Here is a 7,479-nt window from a genome sequence, read left to right as displayed (position 1 = left end):
CCAAGCCTCCTCCGGTGGCTCCTGCTCCGTCGGAGCCGATATCGGCTCCGGCTGGAGTCGATACTTCTGTTAGAGTAGTGGGTTCGTGCCGCCGGCTCCGATACCCTGACTACTGTGGCCTTGTCGGCTCGGCTGGAGCCGACACTTTATCAAGCATCGGGCCGAGATATCCTCTGCTCCATCTGGGGTTCAAGGGACTTCGGCTCCGATGGCCCGACCCGTAAGAGATCGGTCCCCTTGATACTAAGTATTCACCGGCTCCGGGGTCTCCTCTTTTGTCGGAGCGGAGCCATCGGAGCCGATCTTCGAGATCTTCCAGGCTGTCTGACCACGATTTGGAGAGGGTGGTAAGCAGGCTGTTGAAGTCTCAGGCACTGGCCCAAATGCTCCATAGCCCGTCTCAACAGACTTGGCTATAGCCCGATTCTTGAGATTCCTCCTCCGACTCCACACCAGAGTTCGGAGCCGGAGCTTCTTGGGACAGCGACTGTTTCGATGCCGGAGCCGATACATCCTTCGGCTCCGTCGTCTTCGGCTCCGATCTCCTTGAGACCTTCCTTGGAGGGGTCCGGTCGTCGGGTTTCCACTGTCGGCTCCGAGGGGGCTAGTGGCATCGGACCCTTGTCCGACCCCGCTCTCCCTCTCGGGGCTTTGGCTTTGGTAAGCTCGGCGCCGACATCGGCCTCGGAGCCTTCTCTCTCCTTGGAGCCGACCATTCCTGTTTCTTCGGAGCGGGTGTGTTCCGGTCTCCCGGGGAGAGGAGCCTTTGAGGTGATGAGGAGTGTCCTGGCCTCTGAGCCTGGTCAATGGTCTATCCCTCTAGCTCCTCCCTCATCAGTGCCTGCAGATGCCTCTTGCCAACCTCTTGCTCTCAGGCCCAGGGATCCATCGCCCCAGGTTTCCCCACTGGGAATTTCCTCCTCTTCCGAGGTTTCTCCTGATCCTGCAGGGGAACCCCTCGGAAGAGGGCGTGTAAGAGGAAACACACAGACTCCCCTGAGTCTCCTACATCTGATACCGACTTAGATGAGTCTGAGGGTTCCCACGGTCCCCTCTGAGGATGACTCCTTTGTATACATCCTTGAGCTCCTCAAACAGAGGGGGAATTGGCCCTCCATTGACCCCTCCGAGGATGAGTCGGTATACCTGGAGGCTTTTTGGATCCCGACCCTCCACCTCCTGGGTGTCTCCGCCGTTCGACCCACTCATGCAGGTAGGGGCTCGGAAGGCGTGGGCGGCTCCAGATTCTGTGGAACCTGTCCCCAGGAGACCATCCAAGTTCATCACGGCCCCTTCGGATAAACAGTTCCTGTCCAAAGGTGTCTCTGTGGATGCTATGGTGGTGGCGGCGGCCACTAAGAAGGAACTGGCGGATCCTTCAGTGCCTGTCCATCCTCCTAATAAGGATTCTAGGACCATGGACAGGTATGGAAAGCGGATGTTTTCTTCAGCGACCTTTGCTATCGTTAAGCTGAATTACCTTTGTCACTTCACCAGGCTTCAACGAGATATTCTCAAGGAACTGGGAGAAGTTGTCCAGGATCCTTCTGCTGCTGGGGCTCAGGAAAAGATGGCCTCACAGCTTGCTATCCTGAATTCCATATCTAACTCCTCCATGCGGCTCATATCTTATGCGGCCGATGGAGCGAGCAGGGCCGCAGGCACAGGGGTTGCTCTTGGACGCCAAGCCTGGATGCGGCTGTGTAATTTTGCGGACCCCTTTAAGGCATCCTTCACCAACACCCCCTTTGACGGTTCGGCTTTGTTCGGACCTCAGGTGAAGGATACTTTGACCAGATGTGAGCAGGACGGTAAAACTCTTTCTGCCGTTGGAGTCCAGTTTTCCACTCCTAGACCATATCCCAAGGATCAGAAGGGGGGGAAGATGTGGTTCCGTAAAGCCCAAGGAGCTACACCGGACACACGTGGTCAGTTTACCCCCAGAGGCAGAGGGGTAACAATAATAGACGCCCTAGAGGCAGGGGGGGTCCTCAGAACCAGGGCAACAGGGAGTCTCTTCCTGAGAAGCCCTTTCAGCATCCCTGAGGTGTTGCCCGACTGTCCACCCTTGGAGGCAGTCGGGGGAAGAATTTCGCTGTACCCAGTAGCCTGGCAATCCCTATCCCAAGAGAAGTGGGTACAGTCGATCATATCCGAGGGTTACAAAATTCCCTTCGAAAGGTTTCCGACCTCTACAATCCCTTCCAGACATCTCACCCGGTCAAAGGGATTTGGCAAGACAGGAAGTTTCAAAACTCCTGGAAAAAGAGCCATCCAGACAGTGCGGCAGACCAAGTAGGATCCGGCTTCTACTCAAGATTCTTTTTGGTCCCCAAAAGGACGGGAGATTGGAGACCAATACTAGACCTAAGCAGACTAAACAAGTCTGTCAAAAGGCAAGATTCGGATGGTCATGCTGCAATCCATTCTGCCCTTTCTGGGCAAGGACAACTGGATGTGCTCTATAGACCTTCAAGATGCGTACTATCACATAAAGATTCACAGACGCTCCAGAAGGTTTCTCCGCTTTCGGCTGGGAGCCAGTCATTACCAATTCAGAGCACTGTCCTTTGGCCTCACTTCAGCCCCCAGAGTGTTCACCAAATGCATGGCAGTGGTCACAGCTCACCTGAGGCGTCGAGGATTCCAGGTGTTTCCTTATTTGGACGACTGGCTCCTCTCCGCCACCTCCAAGCATCAGCTTCTTGGTCCAGAGACTACACCCTACAGCTTTGCAAGAGGCTAGGAATTTGGTAAATTTCGAAAAATCCTCTCTGCTGCCTTGCCAATCTATCACCTTTATAGGCAGAGTTAAATACAGTCAAAATGTTAGCCAGGCTAACAGATCAAAGGATTCTGGACATCCAGAAATTTGTTCAGATTCTGTTACTAAGCAACAAGATCAAAGCCAGGTTTGTCTTGAAAGTTCTAGGCCTAATGGCTGCGGCCATTGTTCTTCTTCCACTGGCTCGCTTCCACATGCGTCTCCTGCAGTGGATGTTATTCACGCAGTGGTCGTACCACGATCTGCCCATGAGACACGAAATCTTGGTAACAGTCGTGCAGGGCTCATCTACGATGGTGGATATCTTCCCCTCTTCTTCATCAGGGCCGACCCTTTGTTCCCCCTCCTCCAGTTGCCACAGTCACCACGGATGCCTCTCTGATCGGGTGGGGGGGGCATTATCAGGGCAGGATGGTCCACGGGACGTGGCAACCCATAGAATACCACCTGCACATAAATGTCCTGGAGATGAGAGCAGTGCTTTTAACGTTGCAAGCCCTCGACGACTTTCTTCCCACGGGGACTATTGCAGTACAGACGGACAACATGTCCGTGGTCTGGTACATCAACAAACAGGGCGGAACCAGGTCCTATCCCTTATGTCGAGAAGCTCTCAGACTTTGGCAATGGGCGATCTCTTCTCAGCGGTTTCTGACAGCAACGCACATCCCCGGCAGGTCCAACCTATTGGCGGACAGGCTAAGCAGATCTATTCTGATGCCTCACGAGTGGTCTCTCCATCAATCCTGTAGTGGATCAGATTTTTCTGAAGTGGGGCACCCCTTGCTGCTATCTTTTCGCTACCCCTCAAAACAGCAAGTGCCCAGATTACGTCACACTTTTTCCCCTTCCAGGCCATCCCTTGAGAGACTCTCTAACCCAGGATTGGCCTCGGGGACTTCTTTATGCTTTTCCTCCCTTTCCATTGATTCCACAAGTCATTCAGAAAGCCACCGTTTTGAGAGCCAAATTGATCCTCATTGCTCCATATTGGCCTCGACAAATTTGGTTTCAGTCTCTACATCATCTTCTGGTGCAGCCCTGGCATCTGGACCCAGTTCCGGATCTTTTGATCCACCAGTCGGGTCAGCAGCACCGGGCCATTCATTCTCTCAACCTCACTGCTTGGTTGCTCCACTTCCTTCCCTAGCCAGGCTCCCAATGATTTCTGACTCAGAGACATTTTAGTGTCTTCTTTAAAGTCGTCCACTAGAACTATTTATGCTAGTGGCGACGTTTTTCGATTTGGGCAAACGCCAGAAATATTGATCCTTTTACCGCTCCTGTACATTCTGTTTTGGATTTCCTGGCGGAGGTTTTTCATTCAGGATCTTCGTCATCTACAGTCAAAGTACAACTGGCTGCTATTTCCAAGTATCATGTTGGCTTGCATGACAATAACATCATGTCTCATAGGTTATGCAAGGCCTTTTTAAGAGGAGTTTTTCTCCTAAAACCGCCTGTGAAACATCCTCCTCCGCAATGGGATCTGAACTTAATGTTGGCATCCCTAATTCTACCTCCTTTCGAACCGTCTGCTACGTGTTCATTAAAGTTATTGACGTGGAAAACTATATTTTTACTGGCTGTTACTTCTGCAAGAAGAGTTTCTGAGATTCAGGCCCTCTGTATTCGTTCACCTTATCTGGTTTTTCATAAGGACAGGGTTTCACTAAGAACTAACCCTTCCTTTCTTCCCAAGGTTGTATCTCAAACCAATATTAACCAATCTATTGATCTACCAGTTTTCTTTCCTAACTATTCTGACAGAGCTGAACAGAAGCTGCACTTTTTGGATGTTCGTCAGCTCAGGTACTACTTGCATAGGACTAAACAAATCAGAAAATCAGACCAATTGTTTGTCTCCTATGCAGAAAACAGGTTAGGTCTTCCAGTTTCTAAAGTGACCTTATCTAGATGGTTGACTTCCACCATTTCCTATGTGTACTCTCTAAGGGGCAAACAACTATCTTCTAAGCCAAAAGCACATTCCACCAGGAGTCTATCCACTTCTGTAGCCTTTCAGGATAGACTTCCCATTGACACTATTTGTGCAGCAGCTACTTGGGCCACGCCTCATACCTTTGTGTCTCATTACAAGTTGGATTTGGCCTCCAGAGATAGGGCCAGTTTTGGTTCCACAGTTCTCAAGAGTCTGTTCCATTGAGCCACCCGGGATACAGGTGCTAGGGACGGTCCCATCCAGCAAGAATGAAGGCGAGATTGACAACTTAACATTTAGAAGTTATGTACCTACCATAACGTTCCATGTTAGTTGTCTTCTCGCCTTCTTTCTTCGTCCCTCCCTCCTTCCCCTGGCCTGGACAGATCTTGGAGAGTACCTATTAGATTGCTTCCTCTGGAGCATTGTTATGAGGACTTCTTTTAGGAACCATGGTTCCTAATTATGTTAGGATAGTCTTTAGCAGGGTCAGTTAGCTGCCAAACGAGATCTGAGGTAGTTCCGCCTTGCATCATGGGATATAGGGTTGCCTCGAGCTGGTAAAAGGAGTTCTCGAGCTAAAGCAAGTGCCGAGTCTGAGCCGAGGATCGGCTCCGAACCCATCCAGCAAGAAAGAAGGCGAGAGAAGACAACTAACATGGAACGTTATGGTAGGTACATAACTTCTAATTTCATCATAGTGCACCTACAGCATGGATGAGTGACACGGAACTGCACTGTTTAGAACACAAATGATTCAAATGTAGTGTTTTAGAGTAAAGGTGTAAGGTCTAGCATTGTTATATTGCAGGACATTTATTTTCCTAAGTTATTGTGACCCTGGATTTAATTATAGTGATCACTGGGGTAAGATTTTATTTGTTCTGTAGTATATTGTATGCATTAGCATTTTATTCAGATGGGGTAAACAGTGGTGTTATGCACTGTTATAGTTGCTTTGCGGATAAGGATATCCTTTTGGATGTTTCTTTGAAGTTTATTTCTGCTGTTCAGCTATATTCCTATAGTAAGGTTGGTGATATGCCATGCAGTTAAATTTGTAATATTCAGTTGATTGCCAGCTTATCAGACTGATGTGTATTTTGAATGATCAGCTCTAATATACAGAATTTCAGAATTGATGTTTCTTTTTTCATTATGAGCTTCGAGTAACTATCAGTTGCCTGTTACACTAGCAAAACTTCCAGTTAGTGAATATTGAATTTGTAGTACTGTTCGGGTTCTGGCACAGAAAATTAATTGCTGCTGTGTCAGGCCAGAAACCAAAGTGCTGAATTCAGGGTTTCTAGCCTAATATCCACAAGTTAAGAGTGTACGTTCTTCACCGAGTCTGCCTTTTTCCACCAGGGAGATCCTTACAAACCAAAGGTAAAACGACATTAAATTACCAGCTGAATGTAGTGTGTTGGAATGGTTGGAAGTCTTACACCTGCACCATCTGATAATATATAATCTCTGAAGTCGTGTAACTTCAGGGCTTGTTTGTAAATTTCTGCGAGATGGTTTGTCAGTGATGCACAGCTTGCTAAAGTATTACACAACCGCTTTAAACTGTCTGTGCCAATACAAAATGCTTTTCATTTTTAGTCCTGATGTTTTGTGTTTCACTGTTGCAGTCCTCACATTTGGGTTATCTGCTTGCAGTAGCCCTCAAGTCGGCCTGATTATCAAAGTCTTGGGTCCTGCATTGGTTGCTGTCTCATCTTCCATGACGTCGGGTAGTCAGGGGTATAAAGTATGCAGCCGATGCCATTACATCAGTCTTTCTTGCCGTGCAGTGCCCAAAGCAGAAGCATTTGGCAAGTGCCGGTCGGCCGACTCCTTTAATTTTGGAGTTTCAGAACCGAAGTCCTCAACTAAGCTAAGTACCCCATTGGGGAAACTTTTTCTTGCTCTAAATTGATGTCCGTAAAAGTCAGTAATTGTATTTCTTGTGGAAAGCCAATACCTCAAAGATTTTCATTCGTACTGTATTCCTTGCCGAGGCCCTGACCACGATGTACCTTGTCGGTTTTGTGCCTTATTTAAACAAAACTATTCGTCTGTATATTTACGCTTCTAAATATTTTGGTACTCTGTTCAACTACCTAGCTATGGCTTCGGTAAGCCACCCGACTACCAACATTCCGAAAAAACGCAAAGATAAAAACAGACTGCTTGGGTCCAAAGCTGCAGACGACGCTTCTCCTAAGCTAGTTGCTAGTTCGCCGATACTCAGTGAGGCGCTTTTGCAGCCCCTAATACCTGCTACTTCAGATTTGCAGGCCTCTACTGAGACCCATTCGGAGTCCAGTATGCCGCGAGATGCTTCAACTATGGAACCTGCGGATGTCTCTACCTTGGATGGGTCCGAAGCCACTGTGCAGGCACTGGCTTCTGAGGGTGTAGTCAGGCCTACTGACACCATCTTCTTCAAGGCCTAAAACTCTATCAATGCCTAGAAAACAGACGCCCAGACCCTATGGTCAGGCCTCTGTCTAAAAAACAAATAAGAATGGCTGAAGACCTTATTACTTTCATCAGGGGAAGCCAACCTTCCCCCCTCCAAGAGACCTAGGTCTGAATTTGCTTATGATTCTTCTGATCAGGATTCTGAAATTTCTGTTTCCTCTGACTAGGATTCACCCTTATCTACCTTTGAGGATTCTGATGCAGAGGACTCCATTCCCTCTGCATTTTCTCAAGAGGATTTCTCTTTTGGTGAAACTTTGCATACTCTTGGGGAGCATTT

This window comes from Protopterus annectens, chromosome 8.part0 (assembly GCF_019279795.1).
Source record: "Protopterus annectens isolate FY-2018-M chromosome 8.part0, PAN1.0, whole genome shotgun sequence".
Taxonomy (NCBI): Eukaryota; Metazoa; Chordata; order Ceratodontiformes; family Protopteridae; genus Protopterus; species Protopterus annectens.
This window is presented reverse-complemented; position numbering follows the sequence as displayed.